The sequence below is a fragment of the Anopheles ziemanni genome, chromosome 3 (genome assembly GCF_943734765.1).
Source record: "Anopheles ziemanni chromosome 3, idAnoZiCoDA_A2_x.2, whole genome shotgun sequence".
Taxonomy (NCBI): Eukaryota; Metazoa; Arthropoda; class Insecta; order Diptera; family Culicidae; genus Anopheles; species Anopheles ziemanni.
Window position 1 is genome coordinate 71981630 of NC_080706.1, and position 24473 is coordinate 72006102.

Genomic DNA, 24473 nt, shown 5'->3' on the forward strand with positions numbered 1-24473 from the left:
GGAGGATGAAAATGCTTAAAATTCCTCCTAGTCACCGCCGGAACGTCTGCGGGGTGGAGTGGGCTTCCCAAGTTCTGCAGATGATGGTTCATTTCCGGGCTTTTCCTATTTCCCTCGTGGAAGCAACGGCAGTGAAATTGAAGGCTGTACACGAGGCAACGAATGAATGTGATAGATTTAGGGCGGAAAAAATGCCAATGTTTATTTATCGATGTGTTTGTTCCTGTTCATGCTGATTCTTGAATTTAAAGCAGAATAGCAACTGCTTAACCCATGCTATAATTTCTTCAGGAATGGACAGGTTATGTTGTTTTTTGAATTCTCCATTTAAAAATATTTAATCAACAATCCTACAAAGCCAAACATTGCTTTTTGATTGGAATAAAACTCGAAACTTTAAGCCACTCGGACAAAAAAAAGTAGAATAAATGCACCGTTGAGCAGATTAGCCTTTCTTTTACAGACACCAAAAGGCGAATTTAAGAACTACCTGAACGCCACCGGCTGTGTGTTTTTCTTTCCCGTGGGTTTTAGTGTTTCCAGAAACCCTTTTTCAGACAGTCTAGCAGAGGCATAACGGAGCAATAGGCAAAAAATAAATAACTCCACCAAAACTGCTCAATCGTATGATTACCAAATCGTAGAAAGCAAAGGTTGTTTTCCTTGATTAGGAAATAGAGAAAACGGCCCAGGTTTCGACGTTCCCCCCAAGGGAGGAAGGGGGAGAGGGAGGACGATTTGGAAAGAAAATCGAAGAAAAGGTGACTGTTGGTTGGTAAAAGAAGCAAGAAAAAAAAGCACAACATAAGAGGTGCGAGGAATTGGATTTGAATGTGAAATTCGATTTCCGCCGAACCAGATTCGATCCGAAACACTCGTTTGCAGCAGTTTGGGATGTTTGTATCCCGCTCGTGGATGACGTTTTCTGCCATTGATTTTCCCCGGAGCCACCCTCCCCAACCCATTTCCATCCCCGCTTCATTCACGATTCCTTTCGGTCGAGGTGTTAATGGAAAGGATATGGGCAAAGGAGCGGTTTGAGCGAAAGGAGAAAGTCATAACTTTCAGGCTGCGTGTGCCCTTGGCCAGAAGATGCCGATGGTGTGTAAAATAAAATGAAGTTAAGCAAAACGGCGCGCTACCCCCCCGGGGGCCGGTACGGGTTGTGCCACGGGGCCCGAAAAACCTTTCCCTCCGGTGGAAAACAAACGGGTCGAACGGAACGATAAAATGCTGATTGAACCGATCGAAACGGCCCAGATTAGGATCATTCTTCTTCCGACGATTCATGGATGGATGTTTTTTTTTTTTTTAGGAAAATATCACCCAACCAATGGGAGGGGTTGATGGGAAGGTGGGAAGAAAAAGAAAATCACCGGCCAACCGAATCGAAGATGGCTTTTCGTCGTTTTTCCCGTCACCTTCCATCTTCGCTTCTTCCGGTTGGGTACGATTTTCCACCTGCCTTGGCAACGGGTAGGAAAAACTTCGCTTCCAAGAAAAGGGAAAGAAGTCGAAAGCTTTTCACCCGGGCTCACTGCCGAAGCCGTTAAAAGCTCATCCATATCGGTTTCGGGGTTGCTGGACCAAAAAGGGCCAACATGTATGCCGAAAGCTTTACGTTCCCCCTTTAAATGACCTTGACTTCCGGCGACTTCCGGTGGAAAGGGGCGAGTTTATGAATAAGGAGTGATAAACAAATATTTTATTTTAACATAGATAATTTACATAGGGTGATGCTTAAATATGGTGCAGATGAATGAGCAGGTGATGAAATCGAAATTTATATAAATGTAAATTTATAAAAAGTTCGAACAAATATCATTTCCAAAAATCCAAATCGGTAGTATTTATTTATTTTATTTATTTATTATGATATTACGGACGTCGAAATCAATAGTAATAATTGGTAAAAAAATTTCTTCAATTAAAACCATTTCACTTTGCATTTACTTTTCTGTTTGTCGATTTGATGAGCTAACGTCTAATAAAACTGTACTTGAATATTTAAAAAATGCTTGACAACTTGAAAAACAGCCTTTGGTCCTCTTAATTGTATACTAATTATGACCTACAGTTTGATTTGAACTTTTCAGCCCAAGCTTTGGAGTTAACCCTCGGCTTCGACGGAAAACCTTTGATTATAGACTCAACATTCTGAAGAGCTCCTTTTCCTTATTACATTCCTGGTTAAAAGTTTACCGACCGTATTACACAATTATTGATGCAAACGGGTAAATTAAAGAACTTTTACCTTTCTACAATTTGAAGTGATTTTTCCCGGCAGCAAAGGGAGGCAAAGCAGCAAATTTCACAATTTTCCGAGCATCCAAACGTTCGCGCGTAAACTAACAACAAAACCACTCGACAGTATGCGATCCGGGTGAATCAAGTCGTTTGAAGAGGCTTTTCGGTAGTTGTACCGGCAGTTTTTATTTTTCCTCAAAACACCAAACCGGAGTCTGCAACGGTACTCTGCCCCCTTCCTCTACCTCCTCCCTTCCATCGTCTCCTAAATTGGATCTTTCCAATCGACTGCCAACGATCGGAGGTTGGAGTGGAAGAACCTACCAGGTGGGGGTGAAAAAGAGCAACGCAGATAGCCCCGGAAAAGCGTTCGCCTGTTTACCACCCCTCTCTCTCCCACCGGGAACTTTCCGCTTCCACCCTTCGGGAGGGCGACGGGGGAAAATTTCAGCCGGTAATTTGACGGTAAGAATAAACTCCTCCGAATACGCGGAGTGCGTGCAAATTCGGTGGATGGGGCTTGAGGCGCAATTGCGTCCCCATTTTTCCACCTTCCTCCCCCCCCTCTCCCCCTCCCCCTTTTTGCGCCATTCCGGGTGCATTACATTCCGCTTCGAAATGGGAAATTTTTCCGCAAAAAGCACTTTAGATTGTTCGCGCGCGACGCCCATTTGCCTGGAAACTTTGTTTACGAGCGTTCGCCCGCGTGTGCCACATAGGTATGTATCAGTTCGCTTGTATGTGTATGTGTGTGTGTGTTGTGTTGGGGTAAAATTGAGAGCTTTTTCCGCGAGCACCGGTTTGGAAATTAAATTGTTGATTTTACGAACGTGTGCGAGTGCTTTCGGGTCCCCACCTCACATCCCTTCTATCCCGAACCGCTTGAGAACGGGCGAACCAACATATTCTGGGCCTAACGATCGATACCAAAAAATAAAAAAAAGCCCAAAAGTCATAGCCTGCCTGGTGGTGGTTCCATGCCAAATGGCGTGATATCCGCCATTTATTGGGATATTATTTTTGCCACTTCCTTCCACGGTGCCATTTGTTACGCAATGTTCAATGCCATTTTCGGGAAGAAAGCGAATCGTAACCAGGATCAGGTGAATTGAAGTGGGTCATACCGAGTGTTTCTTTACTGTTTGTTCAACTTAACTCCGGACGGTTTTTTTCCCGGTTCCGGTGAACAACCTGAAGCCCTGGGGTAATGGTTTCGGCGTTGTGTAAGGATCGCGCTCTAGATTAGGAGTTCTTTTCTTGAGGCGTTGGTTAGCCAACCGAGGAAGGTACTTTAATTTTGTGATTTTCCTCTTTTACTCTGATAAGGATGGCTTGCTGATCGGCAATAAGAAGGCAGATTTTAATCTTGCTACTGATTACGAGACACCTTGGTTGGTGTTGTAAGGGGAGATGATCATAATTTCGCGTTGTTTACGGAGGTAAGGTTAAATTTCTAAACCTAATTAGATTTCTAGCAAAGATAACTTAACAACTAAGATGGGTTTTTTTTAAATATAGCTGGCAGATATTAAAATTTAGAGATGGGACATATGAGTACCCTTGTCTTGTTTTTCCGAATGTGTTGTTGTTGGCCTCCTGTAGTGTCGCAGGTGAATGAACCTTCCTTTCGATATGCTGATTAGGACTGGGTAACGAACGGCCGACTCCAACGAAACACCGTTTCAATCTTCCGATTAATGCTCGAGCACGTACAGCAACTCCTCGAGGAGTTCGGTGGGCTCAAAGGCCGCCTGGAACTCGCCGCTGTTCGGTCCTGCAGCGAATCGTCCAGCTGGGGCTATATCCGAAAGGCGGTACCAGGCAGAACACACCACTTGATATAATTCTCCACCATCGCCAGCGTTCCGACTCCACAACCGGTCGCGCTGTGTGTCCATCCGGCGAAGATCTCAAGCTCCTTGGACAGCGGGCTTAGAGGCTACCTTGGCGGCAGCTTCTTCATCCGCCCGTTCTTCAGAAGATCTTAGGCCTTTTGTGGAGAACCCATTGAACTGGAAGCTCCCTGGTTACAGGGCCGGTAAACCTACACGCGCACGCCAAAGCACGGCTGTTGGAGAACGATCCACTCGAGGGAGAAGAGATCCACTTGACTGCCCACTTGAGCTGGCCTTCCACCCTCTGGTTCGCAGAGAGTCCCTCCTCCCATCGGTTCGGCTCTGCCAGAGTGTTGCATGTTGTGGCGTTTCGTGGCGCGATGGTTTGTAATGGGCCCTCGAACTCTCCCCGCTTCGCCGGGTAAAGCTCCCCGCAAATGGCATCAAAGCTAAGCAAACAAACCGGACACAGTGTTGGACAGCGTACACTTTGAAGATGGACGGTGGAAATAACGGTTCCGTTTTTTTTTTCCCCATATTAGTTCCGTTTCATATTCCTCTGATAACATTTCTAAGGAGCCAAGGAAGTTGACATACTCTAAAATCAATAGAGAGCTACTTAGTGTGAGTTATTTTTCTGAGAATTAATTTCAAAGAGCCGTTCAAGAGCCTTTCATAAATTATCAAAAACTAGCTTCTTAGAAACCCTTAAAAAATTAAATATTCATTCAGTACAAACAATCAAAAACCACTATTCCTATCTGAAAGAGTTTCTTTGATCAGAAGGGGAAGTAATCCTAGCCAGAGAAACACTCGTTTATGAACAAACGAATTTGATTTCCTCCAGTTCGAATGAAATACGGCCTCCCGGATGCAAACGGATTGAAACGAATCCATTCAATAAACAAAAAAAAAATAAATACAACAGATTGTGAAGTACTTCGACAAATGTCTAATAATCATTCCACAATTCACCGAAGACAAAGAAATACTGTCTCGTATTTCCCTCTGAAGGTCCGAGCTCCGGATTTGAAGTCGGGGAAAAGTCATTCGAAAACAGATCCTCCGACACGAACGGAAACACTAAACGAATGAACATGTGAACCATGTTCGGTCGATATTAAATGAGGAAAATTAATTTTTCAGATCCCATTTTTGCACCGCCTTCCTCTCTCTCCCCGTCCTCCCCTCCCTTTATCTGAGGATGAAAACTTCCTGCTTCCACCAATTAATAAAGGGTGGGCGGATAGAGAGCCAGAGGCAGCGGGAATGGACGGGTAAAATAGAACCGAAACAAAATGTTTGGAAAGCCACTTAAGAGCGAGTTGATCATCGTCGTCGGTTCGGGCGCTTTTCCCATGGACCACCGACGTTTTCCCGGGAAATACTTTTCCCAAAGCGGAGGGAACAACTTGGAGACCCAAAGACGTTTGGGGTATAGAGGGGCGAGTAAGTGTGTGTGTGTGTTTTTAATGTTCTGTTGTGCACTAAAGATGTTGTATCTGGAAGGTCTCATTTCTTTTTTTTCCTTTCGTTTGCCTTATCTGCTCGAGAACACTTCTCTTGGCCTGGCGGATTGTTTGACTTCCGGTTGCGGAGTTGGTTTTTCCAATTCTTCTGATGTTCGTCGTCGAGCTGCCCCGACATTGCAGACGATACGAGCTCCAGGATCTTTTGTTTTTTCCTCCATTTCGTTATTTCATATGTCTTCCGATTCCGGGAAAATGTTTTCCCCGACCGTGTGCCGTCCGTTGTGTACGAAACATGGAGCGCCTCAATTAGAACGGCAAAGAGCTAAAGAGCTGCCGACTTATCGAGTGGTGATGAAAAGTGGATCTCGTCGTGACGGGAGGGAAATGGTTATTGGAAATGGAAATTAAAGGGGCGAAAAAACGGGCATGAAATTGACAAACATCCCGCAAGATATGTACAATCTTTGGAGTGGAGCTTGTTAGCCCTGAAGATATGGGACTGTGGCCGAAGTTCCATACGTGATCCCCTTTGAAAGGCTATTAGAGGCAGCGGCACTGAAGGCCAAAGTTGGTACCCACAAATCTTACCTTACCCCGGTTCGTCCTTCAGCACCTTCGCACAGCGTGCTTCACCGAGCGCTACTGGAGATTGGCCCGCTCGGGCACAATTCCCCATCCTCATTCATTCACTTTTGGCATTCCGAGGAAAAAGACACCGAGAACGATTCCCAGCGCCCTCGTAAACGGCCGCCGTGCCGAATGAGATTCCCGGGGCCCGACCTTTTTCGACCGGATGAAGCGATAACTCTGGCCGTCCTGGGACGTGCCAGGAACCCACGGCACAGGTGTAAAATCAATAATCAACCCGATTTCCACAGCGAACACATCCCTTCTACCTAGCGCCGAACACACACGCCGGAACTGCTCGAACCGGTGCAGAAATGGTGCAGCGCGTGAACTGCAACACACTTGGGCGTTTGTGGAGGGAGAGAGGGGGAGGAACTTCTCCCGTCAGTCATTTCACACCGCCACACAGCGTTGGCGATGGACGGAAACGGGCTGTCGAACGGTTTGACCTTCCCTAGCTAGCACCGGCGAACGGTTTGGTGCGGAACAGTGGGACCACACGAAGGTCAAAATGGTATCGATCAAGCAAGAGGTTTCTAGTTGAATGCGGCGTCTGCAGCGAGTTTGAGGCAACAGCGTTCCACATCGATTCCATGCTTAGAAGGAAAGATTCATTTACACTCGTCAATGTCAAAGAAATTGAATTAAAAGAATTGAACTCAAGGCAATTTTTTTTACACTTCTATATTTAAAACCTAGGGATTTTTACTCCAGTTGCTACAATTAGATTTAAAACATTCATTCGTAAATTTAATTGGTGTTGAGTCAATCATGGTATCTTCTAGATATGAGAAATAATCAATTCCAAGAGGCGAGTAAAGATAACTCAAAACTTTTCTGATAACTTGATACGGGGAAAGCAACGAAACTTGGATTTATTATTTCGATGCTCTTTCTTTGTTAGCGTTTAGGAAAATGACCATTATACTTGTTATAATATTTCAATAGTATTTCCATCTTGAACAAAAGAAAAATAAACTAATTCATTTGACACGTTGACAGCCATGTCACTCAAAAGTAGGTGACAGCAGAAATCAGTTCTAAGTAGTTTTTGCCCCATAAAAAAATGAAAATGCAACATAACAATTATAGTAGTATTTAATATCAGGTCTTTGAGAAGCTAAGTTTTTGCTTAGTCTTCAAAATCGTTGGTTTAACAAATTTTATTTAAAAACATTGAACTAAAAAAGTGCGCTAAAACACTTGGCAGTCAACGTGTTAAAGATGACACTGGAACTGGTCCGGCTTATATGGTGATAAGCTAAACAATTCTAGCTTTAAACTTAGTATATGGTGAGAAGCTAAACATTACTAGCTTCGCTCATTCAATTTGTTTTTGTGGATTGATGGTTTATGCTTTGCATTTCATATTAAATTTTTTGAGTTGGATTTATGAATCATTTACATCCTACAAAGTTTATTAACTGTTGGTTTCTAAAAACAAGGGTTTTGGAAGATGTATCAATTGTAAGTGAACAGCTGGACAACAAATCTTCAAAGTCAAAATCAACGATTTCAAAGTAAATGACAAAAAGCAAAAGAAAATATTTAGAAGCCTTATAATTTTATCAAATTTTTTTTTTTAAATTGTAATGTTGCTTCACATTGTAAGTGTTGATTCCTTAAATTAATGCATAAAAAAGCAATCAGGTCTAAATTCCGATTGCAAACCCATTTTATCCGAACCACTAGACCACTGTTCACAACAGTGTATGCTTAATGGTGGCACTTAGAATTTCACCTGGCGCAACGGTGAATATCTCACATTAAGATGCCGACATGTGCGCACATGTGGATTCCGATCCCGACACGTATCCCACACCTCACAGCAGCAGCAGCAATGTTTTACATTTGCAGACACCGTTCTTCACGACCCTCTCGAGCGCTTCACCGACCCCATCGCCACCACCCCCGCCTCCCCAACAGGTAACATAAATCGATCAGGTTTAATTGATCCCCGGTGAAACATTTGAATGATTCACACGTTCCCCAAAGTCCCACGCCGGCAGTGGGGAGGCCTTGCTTTTATGGTGACCGGTCGGCGGGTTCCTCGGAAGCGGCATATCCCCGGGATCTCGGGTGCAAAGTGGGCAATAAAATCATTCCAAGCCGAAAGCAGCGGCAGCAGCGTTCTGGCGTTGTTGTAAAATAATATCACCGAAAATGTGCGCCACCGGTCGACCGGGGAGCTGGAGGGCAATAAAGGTTCTTAGCCTTCTTGTGTTCGCCAGGAGTGGTAGGCAGATTCTTAACACGGACGTTCGAAGGTTTGCTTGGCCAGGTTAAAGGCTTTGAAGAATGTCGATTCCGGTTGAACCTCTGCGAACACCAGGATACCGTTGATGGACGGCCTTACGTTCCGGATCAAAACTAATGGTGTGGGACGACAAGTTGTAGGCAGAAGTTCCGGAAGATGGCGGATTTATCCGTCACCGCGTGTGGCTTATCGTCGGGCGTGACTCACGGTGAACATCTTCCTCGAACACCCGTGACATCTCGGACCCGTCGCGTTTGTTTGACAACTTCCATTGTTTATCCCCTTATCGGGTAATCGGGACGCGCTAGATAAGAACGTCCGACGTTCGGCTAGCTAATCTACAACGGCGGACCATCGGCCCGGGAAAGGTCACGTATCGCTTCGGGGCCTAAGATTCTGAAGAATTCGGTACGCAGCGTGTGACAATCGACAGCTCATCCTGAAGCCGAGGAAGCATATTCTGCCTACATGCCGTCCGCGAAGGACCACCGAGGTAGTACCAATCGTGTAGCTCTCAAGAGTCCTGAGAGAGTGGCGTGGAAGATTCCGTGGACTGTGAAGCTAATGCTTGTTTGATGTATTGACATTTGATAATATTTTCGTATGGAGACCGAGCCCGGGTGGAAAATGTTTGGCACGGCGAGGGTCTGGAAGGTCTTCAAGAAGGTCGGTTATGTCGGTGCGTCCCCGTCCCGGTGGACGGGAAGGGACGGTACAACTACTTCCGAGCAGGGATGCAAAGGTTTCAAGTGTCCGGGTGTTTATCTTTTCGGTTGTTTTTTCTTCCTTCTTCTCTTTTTCGTCCATCTGCCTCTTGCTTGCCGGATCTCCTTGGCACTTGGTTTTATCTACCACCCGGGCTCCCTCCCTCACCCCGTGCGCTACCTCTTGCACGCTTGTAAAAACCAATAAAACGTGACTTTTCCGTAGATAATTTTTCGGTGAGTGGTTTCGCCCGGCCCGGAGGGTTTGTCCACCCTGTTTGGCGGTGTGGTGCTGAAGTAGGCTCTTCTGGTGGCGAGAAGGAGTCGAGTGTTTTCGGTTAGTTTTAGGCCTCGACTCCACTCTTCCACCTCATCGTGCTCGTCCCAGTGTCGCACTATCTTGATCTCCGTGTACAAGATGGAGTGAGAGGGATGGTTCGCCTTCTTGCCGTTCCATCCTCTCGTTCCACGGCTGGCGAACCGATCTTCGGCAACTCCACATATGGTACTTGTTATGGGACCCACGTTGTGCCCTATGCCTGGATCGTGCTCGCTCGGAAACATAATGTTCCCGTCTCCGCCGCATAATGTTCCGAAAGTAAAAACCGTCCCATCGACTCGGTCTCGGTCAACACACACACACACAAAACACATGCCGGGACTGCTTGTGATCGCGGTTGAAAGCAGCAACCAGTTTGTCCCACCCTGTCCTTCCCGGTTGTAAACCCCAGAACTCAACGATCGCAACAACGAAAAGCCCTAAGAGGTCGAAGAAACAGAACAACCGAGGCAGGCAGCAAGAAGTCGATCGTGAACAGCGAAGGAAACGAGCCGTCGAATGGAAAATCACTTATGGATGACGGGATGGAGATTAACGGAACCTCTCCTTCTCCTCCTACCCACCCAACTATCCCAGGGGCTTGTTTCTTCACGCGAGAGTGTGCTCTCTAGTGCGCCACCGAACAGCAGCACTAATTGTTTCATGTGAAAAGAAATGCAGCACGCCAACTGCAGACGGTAGGGGGTTATTTGTCGAAATTCTGGTAGCCACTCAGCTACACGCCGTGGCATGAGAAATTTGTCCAACGTTTTTCTTTCCGCCCGGAGCTCCTCAGTAGTTTGCCGCGCAAAGAAGGAGGAGGATGGGCGACGGGATGGAATGCATTTTTGTGTGCGCCGGGCGACATTGGACGATCTTGAAGGGAGCCGGGATTTGAAAAGAAGGTCATTCATGCGGTGTTATGTTTTGTTTCAACCAGCGATGGGAAACCAATCTGTTGTGTTTCTTATTTCCCCGCGGGTCACACGATAAGGGATTGAGATTGGAAATGGAAATAGAATCGATCGAAGTGCGAACGACAAGGAGTGTATTCAATTTTCCCATTTCATCAAGTGGGTGTGCGGGTTTTAAATGGAATCCATTTCAGAAGCCGCGTTGTGAGGAATGAGTTTTTGAAATAAATATTATTAATTGTGTTCAACACTTTTGATTCAATTTGGTACATGTCTTTAAATTTAAGCTATACAAGGTACACAAAATACTCTTCCAAATTAATAAGGTTCTATAAAATTTCCCTTCCAACAGTGTCTGAACTGATCATAAATAATTTTAATTATATTTGTACAGCAGCTCGACAAAAAATACCACAAAACCGTAAATCATTCCGAGCCGCTCAATATTGACACCGAGCAGCCATTATTTACTCAGCCCTCGCCCTACAATGCATCTAATTCGGTTTAACACTCTCCCGGGTGGAGAATGCATCCTGGTTGCGTCGGTGTATGGTTTTCGTTGTGTTGTCAATGTTATTTTAGGATGGGAAAGGAACGAGAAACCGATCTTTCTCCGTTTCCGCTTTCGAAGAAGGCTAGGGCTGAGGCGTTTTCCGAAGGACTTCGAAGGTTGCTTTCTTCCCTAATCCCTTTTCCTGATGTCAAATGGCTGTTGATGAGAAACTTAGAGCGGTTTGTTTTGCTTTCTCAGCATGTGGTAAGAGGGTTGAATATTACCCAGATATTTGATGTGTTGAGTAAACAGTTTTTAAATGAGTTTTTGATTGTTGGGTTCTTGTGTCTCTCAAAAAGCGTTCCACTTAATTAGGTTGAAAAAACCCTAACTTTGATTTAATTAAATCTTGTCGTGTTGTTAAGGTTCGATCATTGACCGTTGGTGATCGACGCTAAAACACATCTCAACACTCCCGTTCCCAGTCCGTTGCGTGATGCTGATTGAACGTTCGTTAAATGCAAAACAACGACATGGTTGCAAACACACACACACGATCGGTGCAAAAAACAGAAAAAGCATAACTGTCAGCCAGGAACGGTTCGTCCAAACGGTCGGTGGGACTCGTGTGTTCAACGTGCGCACAAGTGGGCGTCAAAGTTTGACCCACCCGGTCCCGGGAGAAGCGTCCCACGAAAGCAAAGTTCGCACTCGCGAGGACTCGCGCGCACACCACCCGTCTCTTCAGAGGGCATTAATTTATTCAAACGAATAAACGGAATAAATGAACGAAATGAGCAATCAAGCGGGCAATCAGCCCCCAAACGGGAAGCGGGGGCAAAGCGAGTGGATCGCGCGGGGATCCTTCGTTTCGTTTCGTTTTGATATTGTTTTGTACCCGGGCGGAAAAACCGGGTGGCGCGATCTTGCGGGCCTTTGGGAACCGCTTTCCCGTACGCCCACACGTTCGTCTTCGGGATTGAGGAATGTCCCTTCGCGGCACGTTCCTCCAAGACAACTCCGGACTCCGGACTGGAGCATGCGCCGGGGCGAATCGGAAATTACATGACCAATTCTCTTCGGCTTGCTTCGTCCCTTTGCGCCGGGAACCCTGGTGGCGCAAGTCACCCCGCAAACCACGGGCGCGCAGTCGGCGTTTTGTTACACGCGAGCTGGAGGAGCCGGCGCTGGCAAAAAGAAAAGAAAAGAAAGAAAGAAAACAAAAACACACGTTGCAGCTAAACGCACCAAAACCCCGTGTGCCGTACATGTCGGTGAAGTTCTTATACGCTCGGGGAAGCGAACACCAACCATCACGGCATGCAAAAAAACACTAAACACAGAACAGAACGAAAGCAACAAACAGCAGAACGAAAGCAAATCGGGAAACCAACGGGATGCTGCAAATGGAATGAAAACAGAAAATAATTGCAATTATTGTAATGTATCGCATTTTGCTCTCCCCCGGGTTCTCGGTGGAGCCCTGACCCGATGGTCTAGCATGGCCGGCACGCCATGGTCCGTGGCTTACTATGTGGTTCACGGTGGGATCGACGGAAAACAGAAGCTAGACCTCGACATGCACACTGCTGGCAGGGAAAAACAACAACGGATCGGGATTTGGTGATCGTTTGGAAATTAACGAAGTAAAATGTTAGCTTGTTTTGTATGCAAATTCGAAACGGTGTAAGATTAAGTCAATTTATTGCATAATATGTACGGTAAATGACTGTACCCAAACGTTTTTGAAATTAATAAACGTAAATATTGAATTTGTAAACCTAAGTTACGATCATCTAGATAGTGTAGATTTGTACAATTAAAAGTACATTGAACAAATGTTAAATTAAATAAAGTAAACAGGTGTTAACTACTTGGACAAAACATTGAATTATTTGAAATATAAAGTAAGATTAGCTGGGATTTTTAATACATATTAAAAGAACTAAGTTGAACATAAAAAATCACCATAAGAGAAAAAAATAGTTGATTAAAATAATTGTTGAATGATGAGTTGAATAAAATAAATATAACAGCTTTAAAAAAAGTGACCCTAAGAGAGCCAAAAACAAGATGAATAAAATTTTGGTAAAAGTTGTAAAGAACAATTAAACTAAACAGCACTTTTATTTATGTGAAACATTACGACAAAAAAGTAAAACTTTTCTTTGCTTCTCAAAAAAATTTAAACCAAATTCGATTTATTAAAATTAGCCACAGTCATTACTGTTATTAGTGTTTAATGTTTTGAAACTGATAAGTAAAGAAATCCTTCCAACAATAAATAATTAAAGACCATAATTAATATGATTAGCCTCTCATAAGTATTGATCTACGATTGAAATACATTTAAGGAATAATCAAATAATTTTTAATGAGCCTTCCTTGTCAATTGAACTTAATTTATGGAACAATATTTTGTGGCGATTTTTAATGAAGTAAAATAAGCAGCGTGTGTGAAGGAAAAATCATTTAATTAGACCCCACAGGGGGCACACCGTGTGCTCGCGAAGGTGCGACATGAAAGCGAATATGTTTATATGCAAAAGATGCTTGGCGGAGATTTGCTCCATTTTTCGTTCGTTTGGTTTTCCGTTTTTTCCCTCCCGATCATCATTGCACCGCATGCAGTCGAACAACCAATACGCCACCACGCATGGACGCGATCGGAAATGCATCGAAACCGCGCATCCTCCCACTCGCACGCGGAAAAATGGCTCTGCCCGGACTGGACGGAGAGGAATCTTGTTTTAATTAGTTTAAAAATGTTCTCGCCCAAATGCCAATTTCATGCCCGTCGTTCGTCCCATTTCATCCCGTCGGAAAACTGTCCACTGTTTTGTTTTTCTCTCTATGTTTTTGTAAGTTCTGTTCTGCCCGTTGTCAAACGATTCATCGGACGAAATCGGACTGGGCAACATGAAAGCTAGCGGGGTTTCTTTGGTCACTCCCGGACCGGAATGCAAAGTTATGCACGCGATCTTGTCCCGCGCGAAGTTCATTCGTTTCCACCGCAGTTCGCTTTGCTTCCCTTCTTTATTGTAATGTGTGTGTCTCTTAAAAAAAGGTAGTTCCCGTTCGGCCTGACTCGATCCTCGATCGGCCTCGATGCCCATGGTATGCCGTTTTCCTTCGCGTCGATCCGCGTGCCAAACTTGGATTTACTGTCGAGATTGCATAAACAAACAAATTTGTTACATTTCTTTACGGGCCCGGACGGCCGACGAGATCCTCCATTCTGCGTTTGAGATGGTCCTGTCCTCCGGTCTCCATGTTGGGCCAATTCGTTGATCGTTTTTCGCTTGGTTTTCGCTTGATTGAATTTTATCGCCACACTTCTCGCCCGTTTCGAGTTTGGGTTTCGTTCCGGGTGAAGGGGGGAAAAAAATGGTTTCCTTTGCCCAAATGAGTGATAAAGGAAGCGGTCGTCAGGATCAATCCTTTATTTCTTCTCCTTTCTTACGCTCCAACATGCTTCCTCCCGTTCGGGTAAAACAAAACAAGCAAAAGTGGAGCGTGATCTGGAAGTTTCACTTTTTATAGGGTGATATTTTTGGCACGATTTTTGGGGCGTGAAATTCCGGCCATTAAATCAGGGCACAGATCGTCGATTCGATTTGAGCCCTGGTTTGCTCCGAACGAGGCGAAGAATGTCGCCCGACAATTGCCCATTTGAAGCGTTCGCACCGCGGGATGCCGATTCTAACTTACTTCACACGTTGTCCACTTGCCATCGTCTTGGAGAACTGATTGGAAGCTTGTGAATAAATGGCATCTCGAAACTGAACTGAAAACGAGCATCATCAAGAGAAGAAAATGCCTTTCGCAACAATGTTCTTGAGCAGAGTAGTTTTGCAATCTATATTCGTATTTGATCGTGTAAAGTTGGCCTTTTCATGTTTGGGTTTGGACCGATATTTTTCTTTGAGTTCATGATTTTCGAAATCGTTGACATGCAGTTTTAAGATTCATTACTGGGCACTCAATATTTTAAAAAGTTTAAAAAAATTGAGTTAATTTAGTGATTCATGAAATGAACATAAAAGAATTGAACATAACATAACAGGTTTAGAATAAATCATTCGTCTACACTTAAATATACACATACATAAATGAAAATCATACACATAAATGAAAAATATAAATAAAACTTAAGAGAATGCCTACACAACCTATAACCTTACAAGGCTTTTCGCCAGTTTCGCAAATCAATGTCAGATAAGGAACAATTCCTTTCCGAGCATACCTCGGAACCAAAGCCACGGACACATGTTGAAAAAGAAAGATGTATTCAAAAGGACGATAATATCTGCAACAACATTATGAATCACAGTGCGCGAAGACACGCAAACCAGTCCCATATGTTTCATTCCGGGAAATGTGCACTATTCCTCGTTGCCAGGACCCTCCAGGCATCGATCTCACGGTTCGTGGTCGAAAGGTGAAGCAAGCTAAGGTTATGTATGTCCGCTACATCGCATGTCCACTAGAGAGACAACAGCGCGATGTTGGGCGATCGCATCACCGACTGTTTTGTCTCGCGCAGCACAGCGGTGTAGTTTCGTGGAAATTTACATACGACTGCACTCCTATGCGTTGTGCAGCGAGTCAAAGGAGTTTGGTTGAACGAAAGATTTCCGAATGAATAAAAGGAACCGGTGAAGTAGATCTCTCGCAATGGTTTCAATCATAGGAAAACAATTTACTTTTCTTCTCTGTTTCGCCGTGAGGTAGAAACAAAACATGTTGAAAGGACAAAACCACACTCATGAGAAATCGTGAAATGTACATTATATGCTGTCCAAAAGCGAACAAGTCACGCAAAGTGCGAACAGAACTGGTAGAAAGCATTTTAAAACCAATTCCCCGTTTTGCATCGGGACTTTCCAACCCGATATTCAAATTTATGCACACGCATCTGCATAATGTTTCGGTTCCGTTTTCGCGTGTTTGTGAATTTCACTGTCAGCAGCTTTAAATACTCCCTTTCGGGAATTGCCGAATCAAGGGGAATTCGTTTGTTTGAAGATCGGATTTATTTATTGGAAATCACAAATGCAATTGAGAAAAATAGGATACGCCAAAAGAGCGGACAAACACGTAAGCGTAAAAACGGTTTAATAAAAACCGACATGAAATCAACCCACATCAAGTATCGCGATGCCAATTAATGAAGTAAATAAAATAAGAACACGCGAAAAGCTGTTCGGTTTAACTGGTTTTTTCCTTCTTATTATTACTTATTTGCAGATCATTCCACTTCCTCTTGAGGAGACTGTTTCATTACTCGTGAAATGATACTCGCGATGGCTTTTTATTCGCTTCTTTTTTAAATCACGCTTATTTTGCCACCGCTACCGGTCCTTCTCCGTGCGGGAAATATGACTCCCCACCTGCACAGCCCTTACAGGATGGAGGCGGTGTTAATGAAACGATCGGAACCTCGGGGCGACCCGGCACGGTTGCATAAATCCGCGAGCTAATGAGATTGAATTCCGGACGATGATTTATGGCCACGGTGAAGTCTGAGTCACTTGTCGGTGATGGTTTCCGCAGTACAATGTGTTTGTGTGCTCTTTCGCGTAGGATGACGCTGCGACAGTTTCACGACCGACCACAGGTTCCATTCTGCCGGCAAAACATCACAGACGGGGGCTGAACGATCCCGAGGTTCCCGAGTCAGGCGTTCTTCTGGAAGAAACCTTCCCCGTACGCATGTGTGAAATTCCTTAAAAGGAACCGCGGCCCAACCCACGACGTCCGTCCGATCGAGTTCGATCGGAAATTGACCTTTCTACCCGTCGACCAGCGGCTTCAAACGACTTCCCATGCGAGTGCAACATTTCACGAGTGATCGCAAGCCTTTTTGCACTTTTGATGATCGAGCTCATCAGCACCCGGTATCGGTAGGTATCTTCAACGAACCCGCTCCGAGCAGTTTGGAATGAGTTTTGAAACGATCTCCAGTGACTCAATAAGCATTTCATGGTGTGTTAAGGCGTCTTAAGAGCCAATTTCGGCGGTGGTATTTATGAAGCAATAATAAATGGTTCCACTGCATTGTCGAAGGTCACTCGTCATCCTGGTCCGGGTTGGGAAGTTGAATTTATTTTGCCAAAGAATTAGTTCATTACCGGGGACGAACAGGTCATCAAACAGGTCATGCGGCAAACAGTATGTAACCAACTACGTCGAACCGAAAACCATACGAATCATTTGTGAGTAAAGGTTTCAAATACAAATTATTGATAGTCAAAAATATGGATCCTTTAAATCTTGTTTCAAAAATGTTTTCTTTTGTACTTAGATGGTTTGAATTAGAGTTGTGTAAATATGATTCAGATTAATGAATCTTAATGAATCTCTGCCTAATAAGGGATTCATGAATCTTTCGTTAAGAGATTCATGAATCCCGAAGACACACCAACTGATGGACCAGTCAAAAATGGGTTGAGGGAACTTTTTTTTTTGGTCGCGTTGTCCACGCCTATGAAAGAATCGGGGAGATTCGTGATAGATCCATGAAAGATTCATGAAGATTCATTAAAGTTTCGAAAAATTCATTAAGCTTTGAAGAGTTGAAGTCGCAAAGAATCATGAATCCATCTGAATGAATCTTAGGTGATTCATATGAATGAATCTCGCCAAAAGATTCACTAAGCACAACATTAGTTTGAATGTGAAAATAAGTTAGTATAACACTTTCACACTTTCAACGCCGAGCGGTTTTAGAACATTTGTTAGTACATTCAGTTTTGATGAAATGTAAAACATGTAAAAGATGTAAAACAAATACTAAGACTTGTTTTTAAACAAATAACAAATAGACCAAGCCTTTCTAAGGAAACATTTGTACATTTACAATAGCCTATTACTATATTAGTGTAATAATTTATGACCTTGATGACAAGTTCCACATTGCCTATCACCTACTATATGATATTATAATCGGTGATACACATGAAATTAATAATCGGTTCTTCGAAAACCACATTGTTTGTAATAAATGCGACGTTCCAGATAAATTGTTTCATCATGTAATCGAATTATATTTTATGTCTATTATCAGATACAGTGTAATCTCTCTGCTAATTATAATTATACTTTGATAGTTATTGGTTATTGATGAAATATTTGTTCAACTTTGGTGGGCTTCAGTTCTCTAGAAGTCATTAACCTATATTTACAAATAGTGTAAAAACCCCGTGCGGTTATAACAGATCCATGATGCTTCCACAACACATTCCACTACAACAGATCGATAGCATCGGCACTCCCACACGAAAAGCGTCAACGTTGGCCTCTCGCCTGACGGTGCCATCCGCACGACAGATGCCCTTTCGTGGCCCGGAATCGGAATCAATCTCAATATTCAACACCATCAGTCAACACCTTTAATGAAGCTTCGGGACGCGTCCCGAAAAGCGCGCTGCCGGTTAACGACGTAACTAAATGAAACGGAACATTATGCACCTCCTAAAAACCCACATTCGCTTCGGGGAGGGAGTTTTAACGTGCCGCTTGCACGAAATCCGATTGGCCTTCTAGTTGCCGGGCGCGTTTGCTACTGTTCCATTCGACCAAAAACCGTTGTCGTAGGGTTCGATTTCGTATGCATCTGGCGCGAAGGTGCTAGGACGGGTAGTGTCGGTAGCACTATAAAATCGAACTACTTTGACATCGCACCGTTTGTGCGGCACACAAAAGGTGTTCCTCCCGGAGTTCGGAGTGTTTTGGATCACGACTTGCCGGAGCTCCGTCAGTCAGTTGTGGTGGAGGAAGGTCTCGCAAGTCTTGAACGTAAGCAGGTAAGGCAAGGTTCTTTAGGTTCTGGGCGTGTACGTTAGTTTCTCCCCATCAGACAACTGTAAGTCCCTGGGCCCCAAAAAGCTGTCCAAAGTCTCTAACTGGTGAGTGGTGGACTGACGGACGCAAAACGCAAAGCGAAATGCACAATAATAAGGATAATCTTTAATTTATAAACCTAAGCCAAATGAGGTGAACGCTTAGGTTCTTTGTACACACACACATACACCTGGCAATGTGACAATGGCAAGTCACGAGACGGCGTTCGATTGGCGCTTCGAGTGGGACGACGAGGAACCAACACGATCGGTCCTCTTGTGAGACAGCAGCCCGCCTTGGGTAATCTTCGACCCGGTACCACAACAGTCTCCCAAAAAAAACCGAAAAGAAAACTCGATCCACCTCGATTCACCTGCCATGATGGTGGTGGTGGTGTCCGGCGAAGCTTTCCGGCGGTCCGAACCGAACGAAGTAGAAGGCTAATGGACGTCGGACATGAATGTCGTCGTTTTGGTCCGCTATCGGGAGAACATGTGTTTTTAATTCGTTTGCTTGTTTTAACCGCCTTCATCGTCACCATTCCGGCGTGGCGGAAAGAGGCGGTCACCTACGACACCCTCTTCCTCGCCCTGCACCCTTTTTTTTCCTTGTTTGTTAAAATCTTTCCAAAACCGAACCAGAACCGAAATTCTGAACGCATTTCTGGGACCATCCGTACCGTTTTATGACACTCGAGAACTTTTGGATGAGGACTACCGGCGCCCGCAGCGACATTTGGTGACTCTCCTCTCACAATCGGACAATCCCCTGGCACTGATTGTTAAGCCGTTTTGGGACGGACAAAGGGGGTAACGATTTGGGTGGGTTATTTCACGGTAAAATGTATATTTATGCCCCGCGGACGGCTGCTCATTAGTGCGCAGCTCGGTGGCACCTCCACTCCGGGTTTTGGGGAGAGAGAGAGAGAGTTTGGAGCTTTCAGTCCCCGGGGGTTGACGGATGGTAATGGCCATCATTTGGATACTTTGTATTTACTTTTATCAGAAGTTCTGCTCGCAAGCTGCTTAGCTCAAATGGCTCCACCCGTTCATTTGTGGGTCGTTGACGGTTGTCGCCGCTGGCGCTTTGATGGAAACATCAAGGAACAAGGGGTCTGTCCCCCCCGGTTGAAGTTAATTTCGATTGCAATTGTGCAACGGGTACGCGCGTCAGCTGCTCCGAAATGTCACCGAAAAATGGAATTTCCGAGAGTGCTACCTGCATTCGGGATTGCCTCCCAAAACTGCTCATTCCAAATACCTCCAACTTTTGGTAGCGGAACCACGAGAGTATAGTATCGTAAGAGTGGAACCGTGCGAGGGGACCGTTTGCACAATTGGACGAATCGTAACAACGCAGCAGCAGAACGGCAGAAGTTGAGGAGCTTAAAAATATGCAAATGTCGTCTGCTCGCAAACGAACCTGGAGTGCCCTCGCCGAAAAAGGAGTAATGGAGCTGTCGCGAGGAAAGGAACCGCTGATCACCGACGGAGAGACCGACGAGAAAAGCACACATACACACACACAGACTCAGACTTTCGCAGTGAATCGCCAAAAACTAAATAAGCAACTTAAGAAAATAAAATTGACGACGATGGAGCGAGGTTCGTTTCGAAGGAACGCACGGCTACCTGGTTTTATTTTGGATCTTCCACCCCATTCCCGCAGACCGAATGCAACCGGTTGGAACAAGGACGGCTCGTTCAGGCAAGGCAGGATCGTTCGTTCCAGTGTTTGATTGCGATCTGGTTGCCGCCGCGTGGACGCCCACCCGCACGAACTCTCGGTCTCGAGTCTCCTCTGCTTACTCTTCTGTGCCAGCGCCGTGGCGTTCCCCTTCCGATCGGGAGATGCAGCCGGGAGGATGAGGAGCGAGTCCCACGAGAGTCCACGGTGGTTTGCGCGGTGCACGTTACGAGTTTGTTTTACAAGATGGATATCAGCTCGTTCCGAGATAAGACCGACGCGATAGTCTGATTTCGGAAACGGACCTGGAAGATCCGCGCGAAGCGGGAACGCCGGAGAAGACGTGGCGACGGGACGACACGAAAATCTTCCACGTTGGACGGTTGGTTGGATAAAATGCCGGTGCCGACGGTGAGCGGGCTGTGTGTGGCTTCTGGGCTTGCTGTTTGCATCATTAGGAAGCGCTCGCGCTCGGTTTGGCATCAACGGTTGGCGTTTTGCTTTTGCGGAGCGCTTGCAGCAACGTGAAAGGATTTTCTCGCTCGGTTTCGGGTCGTGGCCTGAACTCCGGACAAGACACCGCCACACTGCCGCTTCGGGTCAGGGTGCATTCGCTACCGTGCGGGCTGCGAAGCAACACGTCCTTTCTTCCGGTTTGATGGACGTCGAATCAGACGAAACTCGGTGCAAATACGGTGGGAGGGGTAGGTCGTTTGTGGCTTGGAAGGCATGGGCAGACATGGAAGCACGCAGGAGGTTGGTTGATTTTTGAACATCTTGCAAGGAGTTTGCTTTTGCCGCGGTGAGTTCTTTTGGTCGTGGTTAAGATAACATCATGTTCTTAAAGATGTATTTTATGGTCAAAATGTTATTGCAGTAGTTATAATTTTTTTTTCTTATGATCTTAGAGATAGTTTTCAAACTTTAGCCATAAATTAGAGTTGTTTTAAACCAATTTTAAAATCATACAAGCTTATCAAAAATATATAAACTCTGAAAGTTATATCTTGCTATAAATTCAAGTGTATCCATCTTAATTTTATTTTGAGTAAATTTAATTGGTACTTTCACATGTTTTTAACACGTTCAAACTATGTTGAAAACAAGTTTATATTTTAATTTTGGTATCCAAATTTTTTTATTGAGGCAACAATCATAAGTAACACCGGATGCTTTAATTTTATTTCGCATTTTCTCCTAAAGTGAAGCCATGAGAAATGAAGCGATCCTAAACGAGGAAGCCTCCTGAGGCAACACGGGGTGGCACGGGGTCATCAGCCACACACGACGCAACCGTCTTCAGGCACAGGATAAGGAATCCTGCCGGCGAGGATGTCCTCCGACAGCTTAAAGAAGTTTCAGGAGCTGACGGATTTTCTCGTTGGCTAAATTATTTCCTTCCCTGTTTGGCTTCACGTTTTAGGCTTCTTGCCGTTTTCCAACTTTTTTGCGGAATGTCTTCGTCGAGATCACGTTCGGAAGCGGAGCGTCCGTGCCTGTGACGCACACTGCATTCCCGGCGGCTGTTTTGGGGGCAGCGAACGAATTTTAAGAAGTAAAAAGAACGGCTTTCGCTAGCGTTTGCATTTGGGGGTTTGTTGATTTTCCAACCCGCTCCACCCGGGCCGACGAGCTGCAGCTGGGGTTCCGCTTGAAACTTTTCAATTTAGAAGTGGTCCTAACGCACGAATGAGCAGCGGAAAGCAGTTAACTCATGGTTAGGATGGAGGCTTCACGGAATGCCACAGTATAAGAGGAGGTATTGCATTTAAGACGAGAAGGATTTCTTCTCCATATTTGGGTGCGCTGGTGGAGGGTAGAAGGATCCGATCCGTTGTTCAAAACGATTTTCTCGAATCGGGGCCCGAACTTATCCACTAATGTACTGCCATACCGGCTGACATATGAGGATTCATTTCGTCAACATTTACATTTTTTGTTTTACTTGCTCCCCTCGCTCTATTTCTACACACTCTACACAATTCAGCATGTGGTTTGACGTCGATTATTGGGCACGATTCTTGCGCCGTTGGTGCCTTTTTTCCGCCAGCTCATGCGTTCTCGGCTCGAAGACTTTGACGAATGGCAGAACATCCTCCGGTCGCGGTCCCATCGCCCTGGAGCGGACGTAAAAACCCCGGGCTGCGGGGAATGTCTTTTCCATGTTTTGGGCAATCGGACCGGATTTCAACGACGACGACGACGACAACGGCGATAGAGCAAAGAAAAAATAAACAAACGACTAACCACCAACCAGACGGCTTTTGACGGATGCCGTCAACGCCAAAATTGCTTTGCACGCTCGCACACTCGTCGGTCGCTGGCCAATTTCTGCCGTTTGCCGAAACCGAAATCTTCTTGCTTTTAGAGAAACGAAGAAAAAAGAGCAACCCGCCAAACAAAACAAAACCTTCACAGCATCTCTTTTCGCGTCGAACTCGGGGCGGAAATCAGCGTGGAGCAATTTTATCCACCACTGCGTTCCCCATTCGGCAAGAGGCAAAGGGAAGAGGCCAACCAAGGGAGGGGGAGGGTTTTTCGCGCACGATAAGACCCAACGGGGACCTCTCGCGGTTTGCCCTCGCAGTCACGACTCCGGCACGGCTGCGGATGTTTCGGCAGACCGGATGAAGAATCGAGCCTTTTAAGGAACTGAAGAGGATTTGTGCGAGCGTTTTTTTTCTTTCTTCTTCTTTTCGTACACTGATTCGGAGAGTCACTGGATTAGCAAAGAGTTTGGGGAAACAAGAAAAGGTAGTGGAAGAGTTTTTCGCATGCGTCCATTTGGGTTTTGCATGCAACGTTGATAAGTGGAGTGTTTCTATGTAACGTCTTGCGACGAATGCTTGAGACATTCGAATGATTTATGGCAATGTAATGATTTCAAATCTGAGAACATAGAAAACTTTGTTTTGCAATGTTTAGTATCAATTTTTTATTTCCGGATAGTTTTGGATAAGCACTCAAGCCTCTAAAATAAGTTTAATGTTCAGGTTTGCTGTTTATCGTTTTCGCAGTCATGTTAAATGTTCTTTTTATTTCTCTAGCATTTTAAAATCAACACTTCGAATAAATTCAAAAGAGAAATGGAACACTTACAAAAAGTGAAATGGAACACTTAGAAAAAATTAAAAATACTTGCAATAGTGCAAGTTAATATTTCAAAATAATGAAATTTGAGGAGTAAAATATCCATGATTTATGCCATTATAATGATGTCAAATCTGAGAATTTAGAAAATCATTGTTTTGGAATAGATAGACTGTATGTTTGTTTGTCAGATATTTGTGGATTAACTTTTCAGGGAGAAGTTTGGGTTTATTGTTTATCCCAGGAATGTTTAAAACATTGTATTATTTTCTCAGTAATTCTAAAATTAATTTTCAGTCATCAATCAAACTGTTTTTGAAGAATTAAAGAAGTAAGTTCAATTGGAAAAATGTAATTAATCCAAAACGCAGTAACGGATTATCTGAATAAAAATAAAACAAAATAAAATAAATATATACATCGCCAAATAACATAATAATACCCATCCATATAAAAAACCATATGATTGAAAATATTTTGAAAATAATTAAAAAAATTTGAATAGAAACTTGAAAAATTTAAAAGTAAGAAACAAAAATGATATTTTCTACAAAACATCGAGTATTGGCATGTAGAATTCAAACCTGAAGAAGTGCCTAACATTATTTTAAATGTTATTTTGAAAGCATAGATAGATTTCAAATACAAGTTAAATTTTGAAATTCAAAACAAACTGATTCAAAACAAACTGAACTGTATACAACCGATCTAAAACGTCGATTGCTGACAAAATGCATTTCGCTTGCGATTCCCCCGAATTTCCGGCGAAAAAATATGATCCGGAAACCGGTAGAAACCCAAACGCCGGCAGACAAATCACCATAACAACAAACTATATTTCACGGACAAAATCTACCTACGAGTCCCAAGATGACGATGATCCTTTAATGGTAGCGGCCAGATGGGTCGCTAATCCGGCGGACTTCGTGGTATAGACGTGAAAAAATCCACCCATTGGGCCTTTTTTCTCCCCTCGTTGTGCGT